The sequence below is a fragment of the Eptatretus burgeri genome, chromosome 5, assembly GCF_056783735.1.
Source record: "Eptatretus burgeri isolate ZD-2024b chromosome 5, Ebu_testis_v1, whole genome shotgun sequence".
Lineage (NCBI taxonomy): Eukaryota > Metazoa > Chordata > Myxini > Myxiniformes > Myxinidae > Eptatretus > Eptatretus burgeri.
Genome location: NC_140965.1, coordinates 107,316,555 through 107,338,004, shown reverse-complemented (window position 1 = coordinate 107,338,004; position 21,450 = coordinate 107,316,555). Strand labels below are relative to the sequence as shown.

General features: G+C 40.4%; 1 protein-coding gene across 1 annotated transcript in view; it reads right to left on the bottom strand.

Moving 5' to 3' along the window:
- Positions 1-1,867: 1,867 nt before the first annotated feature.
- LOC147027119 (pappalysin-2-like) overlaps positions 1,868-21,450 on the bottom strand; it is a 510,774-nt gene continuing 491,191 nt past the window's right edge. The window contains exons 28-29 of the mRNA XM_085883285.1: positions 16,626-16,808; positions 1,868-2,391 (exon numbers count right to left, since the gene is read on the bottom strand). The gene's annotated coding sequence lies outside the window, so the exon portion shown is untranslated. The remainder of the gene's footprint in view (positions 2,392-16,625; positions 16,809-21,450) is intronic.

Below are 21,450 nucleotides of genomic sequence, written 5' to 3'. Positions count from 1 at the left end.
GTGCTAGCTCTTCCACGAGCCTCAACTATGTACACAAAAAAAAACAAAACAAGAAAAACTTTATCTAAATTCAATTACATACTTGAACACTGCAGAACGCAAATCAACTTCATAATACTTCTAAGAACCATGCTACATATCAATATATAGTATGTGAGGGCATGGCATGTGAGAGGGTGAAGTATCGGGGTGAAGAAGAGGCCGTTGATGTTTGATGCAGATTGATGCTGTGTTCTATGGTAATCAATAAAGCCATAATCTCCCAAACTGCGACTTAACGTCATGTTATTTTAGTGTATAAGGGTGATGTATATAAGACTGCTTCAGTAGCACTAAATTTTCAGATTTTTTAAAAATGATTTTTGAAATCATGACTTTATTAAAATGTAAGTATATACCTGAACACTGCATGAGTTATGTTCTATGAACTCTCTAGTTTGTTACCTCTGCCACGGAAGGTGAAGGAAGTTATGTTTTCACCCCTTTCCGTTTGTTTGTGTACAGGATATCTCAAAAAGTTCTGGACGGAGCCAGATGAAATTTTGTGGACAGGTTGTGTGACAAGGACGAACTGATTAGATTTTGGTGAAGATCCGGATCCAGATCCGGATACAAGAATTTTTAAAGTAATTCTTCACCATTGAGAGATCGGGCCAAAAGGATATATGGCATGATCTCAAAAAGTTGTGGACGGATTTGGATGAAACTTGGTGGACACATTGGGTGTGTGACAAGAAGTGTTGATTCGATTTTGGAGAAGATCCGAATCTGGAGCTGGACACGAGAATTATTTAATTTTAAAAGCGATTCTACACCATTGAGAGATAGGGCCAAAAACGATATAGTACTGTATAGCATGATATTTCAAAAATGTATTGTGCCCGATATGTTCTCGTGGTTCAGGCATTACGTGACGGAGGTATGCGCTCCACCGAGTACCCTTCTAGTTTCTTTGTTTGTTTATTTCACTCCTATGCACTCTTGAACCGCTGGACAGAATGAGTTGAAAACTATTTGTAATCGGTGTGCTTGGGATAGTCCTGCAGCGTAGTCTGATATTTCAGATCAATTGTTCAAATTTGCATAAAAGCACCAAAATTGGTACACATGTAGAATAATGTATTCTGAACAATTCTAGATATGGAGCCACCCGAGATTGTGCCTTGGTCAGCTTCGGCGACCATTTTCCAAAATAGCTGCCATTCTACTTTAGCGAAATTGGCTATATGTTCTTATTTTCTTATTGTATTGGTGGTAGATACAAGGAAAGTGTAAAATTCAGTAAATTGACCATGAAAAGGCATATTCAAATAATATGAGCCAGTATTTTCGGTAAAAAAAGCCATTATTTGATTTGTAAATTGCTGCTCTCCTGAAACTTTTCGCTGAAAAGTACCCATTATTGCCTGGAGAACAAGAGTCAAATGATATTCATCACATTCAATGGGTTTGGAATCAACAAAAATTGCATTATAGATTACATACTTTACTCTATTTTGAAAAGGGAACTGATAATCGTGATAATGACAAACTCAGAAAATGTAGTCAAATTATTTCACACTTCACTTTGAAGCGGCTACGGTTTACTGTCTACAACCATTCTACCAGGACACACGGTACACGCATACATCAGTCTTGTACAATATGAGTTTCTGAGCTCAAGTGTACTGGCTCTGGATCAAGAAGTCAACACATTTACAAGCAATGCGACTTTGCATTTGCACATTCTAAGCTCGGCCGATATCTCAGTCTGTGTCTACTGCGTCTGTCTACTGGCATTCTCCTTCACAAGCACACAGTCCAGTGCATTGCAGATTAGCCTTCTTGCATTTGACCAAAGCTGACCAATGATGATCTAAAGCTGACCAAGGCAAAATCTCGAGTGGCTCCATATCCAGAATTGTTCAGAATACATTAGTCAACATATGTACCAATTTTGGTGCTTTATGAAAAGTCGAACAATTGGTTTGCTATGCTGCAGTACTAGGAAGGTTTTACGTGGTTAAAAAAAATCATAGTCCTGGGTGTTCATGATGGAGGCAGGAGAGAGGATGCCATTTCTCTTTATGTAAATATTATTGTACAGCGCCTCTCCGAGCAGGAAGGTGCGTTCCAAGTCATATTAAAACACAGTACTGCACTCCATTTCTGGGGGAATTAACCCACCCATAATACTGGGAAAATTAACCCAATGATAAGGATGGATCCTTTGCTAGTAGGAAGAATTCCATGCCCATCCGAAGTTGCCTTGAGAAGATATTGGTGGTGGGCCTTCCCTTTTAATCGCTGCAGTCCCTGCGAAAACACTTCACCTGTGGTGTTACTTGTCATGGCACTGCAGGATTCTTGGCTTGTCTCATTTGGAAGGAAGAACGGAGGCAACACATTTCTCTGCACAAGTAAACAAAAAAGTTTCCAAACTTAGTTCAAGCACTTGTTTTTCTGAAAAAGGTTCACATTCTTAAAGGCCATTCTAGACTTAGGAGCAATGTGCTCCACAACCGATTCAATATCAGAATTTTCAAGACAATCTGCCTGGGAAGTACTTCCATGTTTGCAGCAGTTTTCTGTGCATTCCTAATCAAACGGAAAACCAAAATACTGCATTGCAGTCATCAAAAGGAACCTGAAGAAGTAAAGAGCAAAGATGGAGTCATCAGGAGGAACCTGGATAGGATTCGGGTTTCAGCCGCTACTCCATTACCTTCAAACACATCCAGGCGCAGCCAAGTGAGCCTTACCGAAAACTTTCTGCAAAAATTCACTTCTCCTTAGAGGGAGGTAGATAACGAAAGAGAGAAATAAATAAAAAGCAATAATTAGAACACACACACACACACACACACACACACACACACACACACACACACACACACACACACACACACACACACACACACACACACACACCGCTGCAAGTTAGCAAGTATCATGGTGGGCTTATGTGTCAGGTACTCCGAACTGGCTGTGCCTGTCAAAAACTAGCACCATCAGAAAGATGACAAAAGGAGAATTCAGTTCGATGAAACATTTGTTTCTGATGACGCACACCGGTGAAACAAATGATTAGGCAGAATGTTGGTCGTCAAATCAAACACCTATCAGGGAGAACGTGCACACTCTGTGCCATTATAATGGAGACGAAAGAAAGTGTGGAGGCCGACTACCAAATGTCGCATATTCTTTCATGCCTAAAATAGGAAGCAACAAGTCCTGCTAAAGGGAAGGGTTTTGAAAGTAGCAAAAACACAATTTGTGTTGCACAGTGTTCAAGTATATAAATCAATCGAAATAAATAAACATTTTAAAGAAGTAAAAAAATTCCATAAGTTTCACTGCCACTGATGCAGTGTCTTATACACCACCCTATCTCACACATTCCATTAGTTATTCATGCCTGTTGTTTGTGTCCTTAAAAATAGTACGTTGCCTGTTTCGAATTATATTAAATTCTGTTTGACAAGCAGAAGGAGGAAAGTAATTATCTCACTCCTCTACGCGTGCACGATCGGGACAAATTCAGAGGTAAAGTTCTGCTAAGCTGCAGGTTCGTTTTCTGATTTATGCTCCGATTTGTGTTCACAATATAATATTCAATTGAAATTAAGTTGTTCCTTGATCATAAACTGACTTTTGTAGACGGACAGACGGACAGCAGAAGCGAACCTCTTGCTTAACCACACTTTTCGGGTAATGATAGCACATTCATTTCCATGACAAACAACCAGATTCGGTGATTTGGAGTGCAGTCCATCATTGAACTGTGTCAGGAACCATGACTGTCATCAAATCAAACGCCACACTTCCTATCGTAACAGAGATCTCTTCAAGGAAGAATCCAGCCTACCACAAAAGCACCTCATTACTCAAGCAGCATGTAAGTATGATTTGGGTTATTCTTGCAAATAAACAAAGCTGCAGATACTTGTTTAAAAAAAAACACCTGCCAGGATTGAATTTGTCCAAGTACATGATAATGTATTGACAATATTGAGTCTCATTTAAATGTCTTAAACTTAAAAAAAAACAAGAGCCGCGTCCTAAAGGTTTTGACTTCACCAGAAGAAGAAGAACAACAACAACAACAAGAACAACAACAACTTCCGATATTTCGTCACGTGCCTTGATGGAGCCAATAGCGAGACCCGTCATGGAGGCTCCTGTTCATGACGAGAAAATCGTGTATTTACGAAATTACAACACATTAAATGGAATAATCTTTAAATAGTAACGTGAACTTTTCGAAACTTTAAAGCAAATGTCCGAATATATGAAAAAGTTCATGATAGACGCTCTCAAAAGGCACCGTCAATGTGAGGATGTGTAGAAGTGTTTAGTATTTAAGGAGATCCAGATCCAGTATATAAAAGAGTCGAGTCCTAAAGGTTTTGTAACAAGAAGAACAAGAAGAACAAGAAGAACAAGAAGAACAAGAAGAACAAGAAGAACAAGAAGAACAAGAAGAACAAGAAGAACAAGAAGAACAAGAAGAACAAGAAGAACAAGAAGAACAAGAAGAACAAGAAGAACAAGAAGAACAAGAAGAACAAGAAGAACAAGAAGAACAAGAAGAACGCAGAGCTCTCTTAGAGCCAGCGTTCGCTACGCGAGACGTGGCTATAAACAAAACTTCCTTTGAAGTGAATATTTCTGATCAATGTTCTCTCTTTTCTACGATCTTAACTTTTTGCTTTTACTTTTGATCTCGTGTTATGCTATTCAATAATGACTGCATATAGCACTGTACCTACCTGCACACAAATATACAGGGTGTTCCAAAAAACCCTGGAAAACTTTGGTTATTAATATATTTAGTAACACAAACGATACAATGATACCCTTTGTTTTATATGACACGGAAACTCATAAAGTTTTCTTTAGTTTCAGGTCTGGTGGTTTAATGTAAAAGAAAATGGAGACTCCACAGGAGACAGCTCAGTGCATCGAATGGTTCAGCGAGATGAGATCCGACACGCAAGTTCAGCGTAATGTCCATACATGGCATGGAAGGAACCCACCATCGCGGACTAGTATCAGAGAGTGGTAGAAGAGGTTTAAGGCTGGAAGATGTCAGAATAAGAAAAGTATCGGTCGACCAAGCACAAGTGCAGCAGACATTAAATGAGTGTGTGAATCATTTCAACAAAGTGCCAGAAAATCGATCTGATGTACATCCAGAGAAATGGGACTATAAACCACCACTGCACACAAAAGTTTTCATGAAACACTGAAGCTTTATGCCGATAAGGTGCAGATTCTGTAGGAACTCCAAGGCGTTTGCCTTGGAAATGCTCAGTCGCACAGAGGATGACATAGATTACCTGAACAAGGTCATGTTCACAGATGAAACTTGCCTTCTTGTATTGGGGAAAAACCAATCGGTACAATGTGAGGATCTGGGACTCTGAAAACCCCCACATCATCATTTAACACATACGCGACAGTCCAAATGTGTGGTGTGGCCTTCTCCATGACCGCTTGGTGGGTCCGTTTTTTTGTGGAGGATACAGTAACCTCAACAATTTACATGAACATGTTGGAAGGATTCGCCTTTTCACAGATTGAAGACCTGCAACCCGATATCAATTTTCAACAGGACGGCCATTCCCGACATTGGGCCTTAGTCATTCGAGCCGTCCTGAATGAAAAGTTTCCAGCTCACTGGATTGGCCGACATGGACCAACCACCTGCCCCCCCCCCCCCATGGTCACCAGACATAACCCCCCTTGGTTTCTTTTTCTGTGGGCATTTGTCAAAGATGTTGTCTACAACACCAAGGTGGCAAACCTGCAGGATATTCGTTCTCTGATCACAGGTGCATGCACACTGCAAGACGTAAACATGCTGAGCTGAACATGGTAAGAACTCATGTACCACCTTGATGTCCCGCATGTGACAAATGGAGCTCACATTGAAGTATATTGATGGTGTGCACAAAACTTGATGAGTTTCTGTATCACATTAACCAAAGGGTACTGTGGTTCTAAATATATTAACAACCAAAATTGTCCAACTCTTTTTGCAACACCCTGTATGACAGTTTTGATTTTGAGAATTTTACAAATGCAACAAGAATTATACGAAATAATAATGCTCATCAGAATGGACAGATAATTACGTAAATATACAAAAGCAATAAAGTGAAAAACTCTCTCCTCTTCTCTTCTCTTTACAACCTTTAACCTTCAGAAGCACATTCATTTGAATGGACCATTTTATTCCAGGAAGTTTAAAAAACTTATTTAAAAGTGGTCAGAAAAGCTCCTGGAAGTTTGTTGATGCATCACCTCGAGGACTTAGAAATAGCATTGGGAGACATCAGTGTACTTTACATGAAGTACAAGTCTGTACACCATGCACAAATCAATGCAGCATATGGAATTTCAACTTGGGATTTTACATCATGATTATGTCATATAACCCATAGGAAGAGCAAACATAACAATCCAAAAGCATAGTCTTGGACATCAAGAAGTGGTCATCATTCCCCAATGAAACATCAACCGATAATTATCTAGATTTGCAGATATGTATGGAGCTGGAAGGATAGCTTAAATGAGTGCACACTCTCATCTCTGAGCTGTTTTGCCTGAGTTTGAATCTTGACGCAGCTATAAATTGTCACCCTGGAGTTTAACACGAAGGGTGATGCATCAATGTGAGCGCCATCCATAAGAAGGATGTTAAACCAGATGACGAATCTGTTTGCATTGGTTGGTGGATGTTAAGGTTCCAACAGTATATTTTACGAATCATTGGCGTTATCAGTAGGTGTTATCATTGGCACCTTGGCCAAACTTTAAATTCCTGCTACCTTCGGTCAAGCAGCAGGCCCGACAACCAAGTTTTTGTAAGAATTGGACCAAAAAGTTCCTCGGCCGACCTCATGAAAATATGGAAATAAGTAGTCGTAGTAGTAGCAGCAGTAGGTCATCAATATATCATTGCGAGTGCTGAAAACTTTGTTTAAATAGGACTGAGCTCGTTTGGATCACACTATTTGGCTGTAACTTTACTCTCACAAGTAAAACTACAATTTTATTTTATTTATCAGCTTAATAAAGTAAAATATTCCTAATTAACTTCAAGCTATAATAGTGTGAACTTCCTCTCCCAACAAAGGAAATCCTTCGATAGGCATACAATATATATTTGGAAATTACAGAGGATCCGTTTCTAGTCTTCAATACCAATCAGCAAAGCTCTCTTTCTATTGTTACCTCCGCCGCCGAAGGTGAAGGAGGTTATGTTTTCACCCCTCTCTGCCTGTCTGTTTGTGTACAGGATTTCTAAAAAAAGTTGTGGACGGATTCGGATGAAACTTGGTGGACACGTTGGGTATGTGACGAGAAAGATTTGATTCAATTTTGGTGAAGATCCAAATCTGGATCCAGATCTGATATATATTTTTTTATTCTTTAAGTGATTCTTCACCATTGAGAGATCGGGCCAAAAACGATATCGTACTGTATAGCATGATATTACAAAAATGTATTGGGCCTGATATGTTCTCATGGATCAGGCATTAAAGGGCGGAGGTATGTGCTCCACCGAGTGCCCTTCTAGTTCCTTATGCTTTGGGAATGCGTACAAGAGAACATATGATAACAAACTTCTAACGAACCAAAACCATAATAATATAATTTCCTGAATAAATGGATATCAGAACAGCCTTTAATTTTCTGTGACTTTTTGCTAACAATAGCCACTCATTGATACATTAGCCTTGGACAGGGTTTAGTTTAATAAACTCCATCAATTCCAGCTGGTCTTCCTAAGCACTTCCTTTCATAAATATTGAATGAAAAAAAAAGTGAACATCACTCATATTTTACAATTATAATCGTGGATCTACGGCAAATTAAGTTGAAAATTCGAGAAAAATAATGTTATCTGGAACCTAAACAACATGATGTTCTCATGCTGTTGGTTTTGCTTTTGAAGGAAATAAAAGATGATGAAAATTAATGATTTACAATTAGGTTCAGAGGATCAAAAAAGGTCATCACCTATTTTGAAGTCGCAGTCTTGGAAAATCTCCAATAAATACATAATCAGTGTTCAAACAACTCTGGCATACATTACAGGAGGCATGCAAGACTAGGCCCCAAGACCCTCTCCCAGGGCCTTGTAAGGGTCCCTGCTGGCATGACTAGCCAATCCAAGGCTTTGATCAAACATGGTGCTTGACAGATGCTCAGAAAAAAAACAAACTTAAGTGGGGAGGGGGGGGGGAGGGAGAATTTTGGAGGAAGAGAAAAAGAGGAATGAAGGGAGGGAGGAAGAGAAGGAGGGAGGGAAAGGAGGAGAGTGGGAGAAGGAGAGAATGTGAGAGGGAGGAGAGATCTTGATGGGCGAGTGCTATGTGGACCATTGTTTAAAAGCAACAGTGTGCAATGGGTGTGGATTTGCAAAACCTTTTTATTAAGAGAGATATCTCCACAGGGTTCTCCCATTGACCACAACCCAAAACGGACAGTTGTCACATGTATTGCTTCCATCAGAGAAGGAGAAAATGAAAATGGTTTCTCCAAAAAAAATCATGTAAAACAACTCGTAGGAGAGAGGGGGATGAAGAAATGATGAAGGGTATAGGGGGAAAGGAGGAGGAGGGGAGAGGGGGAGAGTAGAAGAGAAGAAGAGAGGGAGGGAGAGAGGGGGAAAGAAAGAAAGAGAGAGAATATGCAGGCCCATATAATTAGGCTGTCAGGTCCTGGTTGGGCTTGCCACATGGCCTCTTCAGGAAACCTGGGCCTTGGCCGGTGGTAAAGACCCCAGCTGTCATCTGTGGGAAAGGAAGTAGCCTTTACTGAGGAGCTGTGCAAGAAGGCGGCAGCAGCAGCCTGACAGCGGCAGACAAGACAAGGAGACCTTTTGTCTGGAGACCAGTACTGCTTGCCTGCAAAGCCTTAATCAAATTTAATATTTCCCTACAAAGGTCAATTTGAATTGAGCATGAATCCTGGTGGAAACTTAACTTTTTGTTGTCTGAACTTTCAAGGAAATTCAGTTCACTTAATCCAGCAGGCTGCATGTGTTTACAAAAAATGTATTTTTTTTTTCTTCTTTTGTGGTCAATCCACCACTTCTAATTCTCCTCTTTGCTAAAACCCTTTTCTCCGACAAGTTTAGCGAAATATCGCCAGCACGCCAAATCCCTCCATGAAATTATAGTATGATAATTCATTGTCGCAACTCACCTCCGAAGCCATAATAATTAGAACAATATTATAATGTTGGGGAATGATTATTATGGCCTTTACTTGATAAAATCTTCAGCTTTTTAACATTTGTTACTGAAAGCTAAAATAAAACTCAACTGCTGTCAAACGGCTTTTGGTTAGGTTTCCCATAGCCTTATAATATTGTTGGAGAATTCCCGCCCGTCGGCGTGCGAACGACCGAGTCTAACCAATAGCGGCCGCTTCGCCCACCGAATGGACAATCCAGGCGTGACTTTCTGGAACAATGCCAGAAACCAGTCACGTGTGGGTTTTTAATCCCACCATGGCCCAGTCCGTATTCTACCCGCGCCAAATAGGGTCAATCGCCGAATATCGATATACCTAAGTACCTGCGCGGGTAACCTACCGAGGGACCATACCTCGGTGAAGGCCTGCTTGGACACGAACCGCTTAAGCGGTCCGTTTCATTCTGGGATAACCGAGCGGGTATTATCGCCAGACCTCGCCGGACCCGATTATATTCATCGGCTATTTAAAAACCAACTATATTCCGATTGCAAGATGGGGCAGTTCAATGAGGGAATGGACACAACGAACAGGTTTACATTCACACAAGGACATTTATTATAATAAAGCACGTATGCAATTAAACAAGGCAAAACACGTTTGCAATTATACAAGCAACAAAAGCACGACAAAAGAACTACAACCGTCTACTATGTACAGTATTATGTACAGTCACTTGCACTTAACAGCAGTTCCTACTTATTAGACGGGCCCACGGACACACGTACGCACACACAAACACACCCTAGAAATGGTGGCAGAGGCCTTTAATAACGAGCTCCAGCTCGGAGGACAGGTGAGCTGAAATTCAGAACCTATCTCGAACCTCTCCACCTCGTGTGGTCTTCAAGTTGTTCGGACCCGGGCTCCAGCGAGAGCGAGCTGGATCCAATCGCCGAGCCGCTGTACTTCCTGAGCTCCCGCGAATCCTCCCGCGCTTCTCAACACGTGCTGTTGAGACGAGGCGCCGATCCTTCCCGTCGATGCGTCACTTCCCCGAGGAACCACCTCCAAGAAGAGGTCGATGAGTCGCACCAACCTGGGAACCAAAATGGAGAACAAAGCGCTCCACGAACCAAGAAGAAGAAGCCACCACTCGCAGCTCGAGCCGAGCGACCGGCTTAACCTCCTTCCAAACAGGCAGCTTGAAGCAAAAAGCTCTCCCGAGCCAAGCAGAAACCAAAGCTCACGGAACCGTCAAAGCAAAGAGCTTCCAAAAAAGCCTCCTCCTGAGCCAGGCCTCAGCCGAAGCTCACTGAGCCAGCCGAAGCAAAAAGCTTCCGAAGGCCTCAACCCTAACGCAAGCCAAGCAGGACCTGACGGTCTGCTGAACGACTACTCTCTGCCGAAGCAAAAAGCTTACTCACCAACAACAAAGAAAGGATCTCGTCCTTATTCTTCTCCCGCCCTTCCCCCGATCCCGGCGTGACTCATGCCCTCGTGCTCCATCCCCCCGCTCAACCAGAGGTGGGAGGGAGTTGTTGACATCATGAGTCACGGGACGGCAGGGTGGTTCTTGCTCTTCGCAGAAGAGGGGGAGGGATGTCTCTATTGTTCCTTCCCTAACTATTAAATCGATCCGCAGCGCATCTAATTGATTTCTGAACATTTAAACAATGAAAGGTGAGCTATCTAGGGAACAAGCACTTATCGACATAGCTGACGAAAGGAACCTGTATGTTGTGTGCAATCGAATTCCCAAATTCGTTACAATATATTCCTAATTTTGTCTTCCTCACGCAGACCGACCGTACGTCTAAAATGGTCATGAAACAATGGTGATAATGTAAACGTTTACATTGTTAATATAGAGTTTGAGGTTTGGAAAGAGTCGAACAAGAGAGAGTGAAATATCAAAACACCAACAGTGTGAAAAACAGTGGAAAAGGGAGGAAAACAAGTTATTGATGAGATTCTCATTATCTGCAGATTGGTGTACAAAGGTGTGGATATAATTCATGCGAATGGAGTCATCTGCAAAATGATATGCAGAGATTTCAAGCAATGGAGCAAAGCTATTCATGTAAAACAGCAAAAAAAATGATAGGACACTGCCCTGTGGGAGGCACGTGTAATGTGTGAATGAGAATGATGTACAGCATAACACATTAATGCTCATGAACATCAATTAAATCCCCAGTCAATTAGGGAGAAGGCCCTGACGTGATTTATGGAAAGCTAAGACACTAGGATTCAGTGCCAGAGGATGCTCAAGCGATACCCAGTGAGAATTCCCTTCTACCTTGAGCTTATAAAATTCAATAATCTATCCATTGCTGAATTAACAGGAGTGTGTTGAAAGTGGATTGGCCAGAGGAAACATTTATGGTCTGAGACTACATGGTAGGAAAAGTAGGAGGACTGCATAATCTCATCCATTTATTGATTTATTGATCCTTGCTGATGATGAGAGAAAGGCAGACCAGTATGCATGTTAAGAGTGTCCATGTTGATACTCAATTTGAGAATCGAGGTCGCATTCGCTGCCTTCCATCATGACACTGCACGTGAAAAGGCTGAATGCCTAACACCATGTTTGCTTCTAAATCTTGTGTCCCAAACCTATTGCTTTCTTTATCCACCTTGCCCAACTGTTCCTGGACTCTGTGTCCTTTTCTCCTGACAAGGCGGAGAGCTTGCTGAAAAACCTCAACTCAGATTCTGCAACCAGTCCAGACGGCATCCGCCCACATGTCCTAAAAACCTGCTCTGCTGCTCTTGCTTCCCATCTCTCTGTTATATTTACCCTCTCATTTGCTCAAGGTCATCTGCCATGTGCTTGGAAATGAGCAAACATCACTGCCCTGCATAAAAAAGATGCAAAAACAGATCCCTGCAACGACAGACCAATCAGCCTTCTCCCAATCATCAGCAAGGTTATGGAATCTATCATCGCTTCAGACATTAAATCCTCCCTCTTCTCCAATGGCTTGATTTCCGATCATCAATTTGGATTCAGACCAGGTCACTCTACCCTGGACTTGCTGCTACTGCTTTCCCAACAATGGATGGAGGTCATCAATGCCAGACATGAGATCAGAGCGTATTCCTAGACATGCTTTCGATACGGTCTGGTATCCCACACTGCTCACCAAACTCTCTTCCTATGGTATCCAAGGACATCTCCACGAGGGGCTCACAGACTTCCTCTCCTGTCGCAGCCAACGTGTGGCCCTAAATGGAATTCTCTCATCCCTTCTTCCTGTGCACGTGTGCGAGTCAAAGGATAGGTATATCACCGATGCCCATGCAAGGTTCGCATGGACCATGAGAAGGTTGTAGGAATGCGTACGTAAAGCCAGGGGGGAGGGGGGAAGGGGGGAGGGGAGTACTGTTAAGGACTGATGGTGTAGTTTTGATTTTAAAACGGCTTCCCCAGAGTGTAAAATGTATGAATCCGATTTGGAGTGAGCCGACCAGAGGGGAGCAAAAGTCGCTGCATGTGCAATCATAAAGAAGTACGTAGACAGCATACACGGACATGGTACAAATGGGTAGATTTGGATTTGTAAAGGGACTCTCTGCAGGGCGTGTGGTGGGGGGGGTGGTGGAGGAGGTGTGTGCATGCCTATTTTTTAAAGTTCTTCAACTATTTTGTTGGAATGCTTGCTTGAGTGCTTAAGCAACTTGGTGAGCACTCTTCAAGCTTCAATCTCCACAAGCTTTCATGGCGGTACCGCAGCTCACTTCTCCATGGGGATATCGCCAGAGTTAGAAAGGCAAAATAAATTAGAGGATCGGAACAAGTTCAAGAGAAAATTGAAAAATGTTTTCAGTGGCTACAAAATACAAAGCAATGAATCCCCACAAGACACATCGACTTGGCATATTTGTGGAAAATGGAAAATAATTTGCCGTTTAATAAATGCTCTCGCGATGTAACCCGGAAACATATGGATATAGCGGTTAACTTCATGGTGTGACGTCATGGCAAACATGAAGAAGAAGAATAAGAAGATTTGGGGTTTTTAATCGCAAAATTACCTACTTTGTCAATCGCAACTTGGAAAAAGACATGTCTTTTTTCTATGGTATCAAGGGATAGATTAGCTTCATGGTGGTCTGAGCATTTGGGTTTCCCTTTAAGCAAATATATGTCAAATTGCATCATTGATGGTCCGCTCTGCTCTTTTTATTACTTTCTCGTAATCTGGTATTGGAGGCTTGCAGGTGAGTGGATGTTGTGCTTGTTGTTATATTTGTGTTTCCGGCACACAACCATGGCTGGTATCATGTCTGGGTTGGACATGTTGGATGGCTTAGTTTGAACCTCTGATAAAAAATAAATGAAACAAAACATTTTGAATTATTGTCACTCAGATTTCAACATCACCGTAATGCATATTATTAAGTTGTTTAGAATATATATATATATATATATATATATATATATATATATATATATATATATATATATATATATATATATATATATATATATATATATATATGGTGATTTGTACTTCTGGCTACCATTAGGTGGAGCAAGAAGATACACATTTACATCGAGAGAATTGGGGTCTTTCCCCCACACTGAACCCACTCCCACAGATATGCTACCCCAACAAAAACTACTCGAGGTACTGTTTGGCAACATGCAAAATTTGGATGGATTTGGTTCAGTTGTTTTTTTTTGTTTTTGAAACACATACAAATAAATAAAAAACCAATGTACCCGCAGGGTGACCCGTATCTTGCCAAAAGGTGACCACGTGTGACTTCTTTAAGGTCACACTGAGGTGAACAGAGCTGCTATCCACCAGGAGCGACTCCTTGAGGAATATCTGCCTACGAGAGATTGCGATGAGAATCGTTCTACAGAGTAACCATGAAAAATATGTGTTTGCTTCACAACGTCACCAAATGACGTCATAATGTCTCAAGCTTGACATATCTAGAAAGCACTCATCGAGGTGTTCAATTTGAGGTACTACACGATATGGTTCCTAAAACTTGAAAATTTGACCTTGGGGTCAAATATGTTTGACCTCAGGCGCTAACCATGAAGGTCAAGGCCAATCACCACCAAAAACTAATCAGCTGAGCGCCAGACCATATACTACATTCCCATAAAGTTTGGAGACGATTCGATTAAAATTACTCAAAAAATAAGGGTTTCGTCGACTCCCCTGATTTGCGACAAAGTGACCTTGACCTTTGACCTTCAAAATTTTATGCGCTGAAAGGGACCTCTATAGGCCTCTGATATGCGAAGTTACAAAATTTCCAATGATAACTGTGCTCTGCAGAGTGATTTATACGTGATTACAGACAAAAAAAAAACATATGAAGGTCAAGGCCAATCGCCATTAAAAATTAATCAGCTGAGCGCCAGACCATGAACTTCCATGAAGTTTGAAGACGATCCGATCAAAATTACTCCAAAAATAAAGGTTTCGTTGACTCCCCTGATTTGCGACAAGGTGACCTTGACCTTTGACCTTGATCTTCAAAATTGTGTGCGCTGAAAGGGACCTCTATAGGCCTCTGATATGCGAAGTTACAAAAATTTCCAATGATAACTGTGCTCTGCAGAGTGATTTAAACGTGATTACAGACCAAAAAAAAACAAAAAAAAAAACATATGAAGGTGAAGGCCAATCGCCACCAAAAATTAATCAGCTGAGCGCCAGACCATGAACTATATTCCCATGAACTTTGAAGACGATCCGATCAAAATTACTCAAAAAATAAGGGTTTCGTCGACTCCCCTGATTTGCGACAAAGTAACCTTGACCTTTGACCTTGACCTTCAAAATTTTGTGCGCTGAAAGGGACCTCTATAGGCCTCTGATATGCAAAGTTACAAAAATTTCCAATGATAACTGTGCTCTGCAGAATTTTTTATACGTGATTACAGACAAACAAACAAAAAAAACAAAAAAAAAAAACATACAAGCTGACTAATATATCTTGCAAAAACTTCGTTTTGGCAAGATAAAAAACATACAAGCTGACTAACATATCTTGCAAAAACTTCGTTTTGGCAAGATAAAAAAAACTTACCAAGTAACAGATCTTGCAAAAACTTTGTTTTGGCAAGATAACAAACAAACATATACACAAACATACAAATTCCCTGTTCTAGTATAGATATATTGGAATGTGTTTAGAGAGTTGCTGTTCTTGTCTCCTCTGCTTCATTGTCAGCGATCTAGGGGCCCACCATACAGACACCATTTTCAGATGTTTTCTACACTGGTGTGTGGAATGTCTCATGTGTCAGCAATGCATCAAGCAGATATCTTCCATGAGTAAACAACAGATTTTTCACCTTCGAAAAGCTTTCATCAATGCAACATCAGCACCCAAGAAGTTAAATCACTGTCCCAGCATCTCAAAGGGGTGTCACATGTGCATCAGACCAATCAGGGTAGGAAGATAACGCCCTCACTGAAAATTATTAAGGAGCCAGCTGGGTTTTTTCCAGCCAATCCACCATTGGTATGTTAATTTTCATGAAGCTATCTCAATATACTGTTGAAAGTTGCATGGTTCATGCCAGGTGCCTGGCACGAGTCTGGCGAGTTGCCTCAGTGCGACTGTAATGTTCAGCTGAGTCAACAGTCCAGGGCTGGATTACGGCCTTCCAACTTCTGATACCAAACTCGTGGGACAGTCGAATCAGCCAAGCACTATGTTAATTCGTACCGTATACCTCATCTCAAATTAGGCCAAGAGAAGCTGAGAGGTGAATGGTACGGTCTGGATATACAGTGCTAGTAGCTGTAGCCAATTAACCCTCAACAGGCTTTCCTAATTACCAATGAGTGAACGACAACCAAAATTCACCCCGAGATCAGGTACATTTAATTATAACTAGAATGTAAGAGCCATCGCTTCCCAGACAGGAATACCAATCTTTGCATGTTTGCTAAAAAAAAAAGCATCGGTTTAAAAAAAAAAAAATCTCTCTCCCATCAAGACAAAGGGCAAAAAAATTTGCTAAAAAAAAAAAAAATTCTCTCTCCTCACCCACCCCCCCCCCTCATTTTGATCAAGCTATCTGGGGTACGTATTAGGGCCAGGAAACAAACTCTCCTCATGTGTGTATGTACAGCACATGCTGTGCTGTGTGTACGGATATGTGTGTATGAGGGTATTGCTATGCTGCATATGTACATGTATGCTGCGCTGCCGGACAGATGGACGCACACAGGCACGCGGAGAGCGAGCTGCTTTCATATACGAGACCAGCTGAGGCACCCAGAATTGCCCAGGATAAATCTCACATTATTCCTTTACATCTTAAAAGGTTTACAGTTTACATCTTAAAAGGTTTAAGACAAAAGGCTGAATTTGATTATTATTATTATTATTATTATTATTATTATTATTATTATTATTATTTTTGAGGAGATTGTCTTTCTTACAATGTTTCTGTTGGTTTGGCTGTTGCATGTCGTTCACGGTCAGCTTCAAGGCGTGATTGTCTTTCTTGTGAGCTTTCCTGCTTCCGGGCTTCTTTTTTTTTTCTTTTCTGGTTGCTGATGTCGATCTGCCCAAACTTGCCCGTTTCTTCGGTGGCATGGTAAAGTTGTTGGGATTTTCGAAAACTGCAAAAAAAAACACATTGCCACTTTAACTTCCTGTAACAACCATGACACACACGACGGGACCTGATGCGGCAGAAGGTGACGGGACCGATTTTCGGGGGGGGAAAAAAGCACCAAAATCTGGAATTACGGCAAATCGAACACTTGTTCATGTTGCAGGTGCAGTCGAATGTGGTGTCATTGCAGATCTCATGCACTATGCACTCCTTTCTTGGTAGCTTCAGGTCAAATAGTTTACACTTGCATAAAGGACAGACAAACAGATAAACAGACAGGCTAACCGACTCTGTTCCATTCTTCATCACATTAGAGGTTCCCGTGCCAAATTTGGTAGCTCTAGGTCAAACAGTTTGCGCTTGCATAAACCATAAAGGACAGACATCCCCAGGCAGTTATTTTGTTTGTCTTCGTGCAGTCAGATCTTCTCCTCATGGCTAATGGGTTAACGGGACGAAGTGTGTTGCATGGCTCTTCTGGCTAGGTCCATTTATATCTCAGTCTTCCATTCAATCCTGATTTCCATTTCAACCCTTTCGTTTTATCCATGATACAAATCAAATCGAGCAAGCAAGCAAACACATACGATATGAATAACAGCACCCGCGCAGCCACCCATGAAAGAATCACCACAAGAACAAAGACACAGACCGGCATGCGCATAGCGCACCCTTTCATTCAAATCTGTGCGCCAATTTACAATGGCGTCTCACCTTGCTCAACCTTCGCTCATCAAAAAACTCACCACCTCGATCACCAACATCTCCCACACATGAGAAAAATTATCCCGCACCTCCTCATACCTCTGTATCGATGCAATTCTCCACTAAACAGAGGTGTGCTGCACGGCTCAGGTTACTCAGACCGCGTGATGCGGGGACAAACCAAGAATGTTAACAGCACCAACCGCATCTCGCCGGGGATGCCCCAAATAGGCACGCGGGGTTCATACGACCCTCATCCAGCCGCCAGAACACGGCAGGATGGGCGATGAGGGACAGGGGTCATGGAAAGAGCGGTCCGGGAGTTTGGTACAGAGCTCCAGGCCGTGTCACGCCGGATGTGCGAATGAGACCGCTTCCGGCCCCAGGAGCCTGGGAGGACATGGCGAGAACCGCCATGGCCCAAGAGGGAAGTGCGATTCGGATCACTGCACGTCAATTCGGGTTGTCACCCCACCATTCGACCGGGGCTTATAAAAGGCGGATCGCAAAGCTATCTGCTGTCTTTTTTCACCTGCCTGCCTCGCCCACATCTTTGCCTGCCTGCCTCGCCCTCTCCTTCACCTCTCTGCTCCGCCCTCTTCTTCACTGCTCCTCGTTGTCTGCCCATCTCTGCATCTACCCTCGGGGTTGGTGTGCGACAGACATTCTTCTGGGACCAGTGTGTTGCACACGTTTCCACGAGCCCCGGCAAAGTGACTAAGCAGGAGATAACGCACTGACTCTTGAGATGGGATCGCTCAAACAGAGCATCCCACGGAGGTACACGCTACACTCACAGACCTATGCACGACCAGGCCAGGAATCTTTTGCCTCACACATCTTCTCTCCTCTCTTTCCACCCCTCTATCTCGTCCCCTTTGGACGCACAAAAGAGCATCGATTACAGATTTGCAATCACAGTTTCCTCTGGCATGACAACACACAACCCATATTGCACCACACCACACCTCCCACACCTTAGACACCAGTATTTATCCCGCCTACCTCCCCCGAAGTGAACTGAGTTGCTTTGGTCAGCCAACCACGCCAGGTATTGCGAGTAAGTTAGTCTTCATCTGCTCCCTTTCCTTCTGGCTATCGAATCTTACATGTATGTGAGTAGGGTGAATATACTGATTCTGGCTCACTTTTCGCCATGCAAATGAATGGGGGATTTTCAGCGATTCATATTTTTTCCCCTAAAAAGTAAACCCCCTTTTCATCCCAAGGTATATTTATTTGTCTCCCCTTTTAACCTCGGAACACTTTTTTTTCAAATAACCAATGCAATAAGATAAAGATTTGTTCAAGTAGTAAAGTAGTAATGTGATTTGTTAAAGGTGATTCCAAAGAAATATCTGAAACATCTAAGCCTCGGGACACACTTTTTCAAATAACCGATGCATATTGTTTAGCTCACTCATTGAACCCATAAAGATTTGTTCATTCTCAAATTCCTTCAATTGTTTAATTTTCTTTGCACAATAATCCCAATCTAAAATATTTAAAAATAAAACATTTGAATCTTTATATTTTTTAAGATACCCCTTTTGTGCATTGAAGAAATGATAAACTTCTCTTAATGCTCTTGTTTGACCACCATCTTCGTCACATATCATTTTGAGATTAGAGTAAATTGTTTTTTCATTGTTCAATTGATAACCATGAAAGTTTTCAGTCCATTCAAGGATATTAATTTTTTTCTTTACATCCTCTAACTTACGAGTTTTTAAATTGATTCACTTATTTGTTTTATTTACCTTTGTTTTAGTTATTTTTTCAATAAGACTTATTTGACATTTTTCACATTCATTATGTTTTCCATTTATATATCAAGACTGAGATTTTCTCCACTCTTTAGTTTGATTAATACTTGGTTTGACCATTTATAAATTGTGAAAAAATGCGGCGGTAGCCCTGAAAAAACTCTAACCCATCTACCCATCGTTAAAACACAATCTATTGTATACACTCTATCATACAATATCCATAAGGAACACAATCTATTCCATTATCTAAAATAAATGTCTAATCATCAAAGGCTCCTAATGCCTTTTTATTTACTTCTTCACTATATATGTTATGTTTATAACTTCTTATTGTTTTCATTTTCCTATATTCTTCTTTCTTATTCATCAAACAATTATAGTAATTTCGAAAAGTTATTGATTTCTTTATTCCCTTTAACCTCTTATCAATCTGATCACCATACTTATAAGCATATGCCTTTGCTCTCAATCCAATAAACTCACTCATTACTTTTCCACCCAACTCATTCTTAAACTTACCAATAACATTTTCATTCTTTTTGGAAAATAACTCACTCTTCTTACTAAAATTACTTGTGTCATATACTCCAATATTTTTCTTCATATCATCATAAACATCATCAGTTTTTATATCTAGGATAAAACTATCAGTGTCCATATACAACAATGAAACATTTTCACCATACTCTTTCTTTAAGCCATTATACAAATAATCATACATCAATATATTTGATAAATCAAGAACTGCTGTTCCAATATAAATTGGTTTATCCATTACAATACTTTCCTTTTCCATATGAAGAGCAGAAAAGTTCTCTGAAAAAACCTCTTCTCTCTTAAAACTTGGTTTATTTATCAATCTCGAAGCTTCTTTCCAAGATGTTGCAAATATAATGTTTTGCCTGTTTCTAACATTCTCCATTGTCTTTCCAAAGACAGCATTATTCATCAATTTATAGAAATCCCCTTCAAATTTTACATTTGTATTTGTTCTCATATCTGTATTGAATTTAATATACTTTTTCATCTCAGGACTTTGTTTCAATTTTAAAACTCTATGAATTTTAGCAACTCTCAATCCTTCTCTCAAAAACTGTTTTAAGCTTCTCTGATGCAAAACATATCCCTCTTTATCATAGAATGTTGTTAATAACTTTTCTGTTGATTTGCTTTTAATATTAAAACTTTTATGATCATCACTTAACCATTCTTTCTTTGGGGTTTCTTTCTCACATGCAAAAGTAAGGTCTTTCTGCTTATTATGAAGATCACTTGGGTACCTCAAATCAACTTCAAAATAATAACCTTCTTCTTCCTCATTCAATTCCTCTTGAGAAGAAATAACAATATTCATCAAAGCCTTTTCATAATCTTTTTCTTCCACCCACTCTAATTTACCATAAGGCAGAGATTGAGACATTGCCCATCCATACAAATTATTAGCATCAAAATACATCCAATAATTACTCTCTTTTTCACTATGCTAATTTGGAAGATATTTATTATTTGCTTTAGCATATCTTTTTGAACATACTTGTGATATTCTACCTCTGTTAGACTTCTCAATGATCAAAAGCATATCTACATCACTGATTAAATCTCTATCTTGTTTTGTCATTTTCAACATTGCACTACAAGCTAAACCAGGAGCTGTGAAATAGTGGGAAGGATCTAATCCATAACAATTTTTATAATGAGGGAGTGATCTAAAAGCTTCAAACACATCAGCTAACAATAAAACATCTAATTTTAGATACAAATCATGATATTCTCCAAGGTTCTTAATCTTAAATATTTTCCAAATTTCTTGTGCATGTTTATATTCCTTATCACTTTTCTCTTCTTCATAAAGGTTATTATAAAAACTTTCTTTTGAAGGAAGTTGTGTTTCTTCAAATCTCAAAAATGAATCCATATAATCATAAGGATAAATTCCCTTACTTGTAAGAATTTTCTCTTTACTTTGAATTTCATTCCTTGTTTGAATTTCCTCTCGAGTTAGAAATTCCCTCTTTAATCAGAATTTCATCTTTAATCAGAATTTCCTCTTTAGTTAGAATTTCATTCATTGTTTGAATTTTCTTTATAATTAGAATTTCATCTTCAGTGAGAATTTCTTCATTAATTTCCTCATTAATTAGAATTTCCTCTTTACTTTTGAATTCTCTCTTT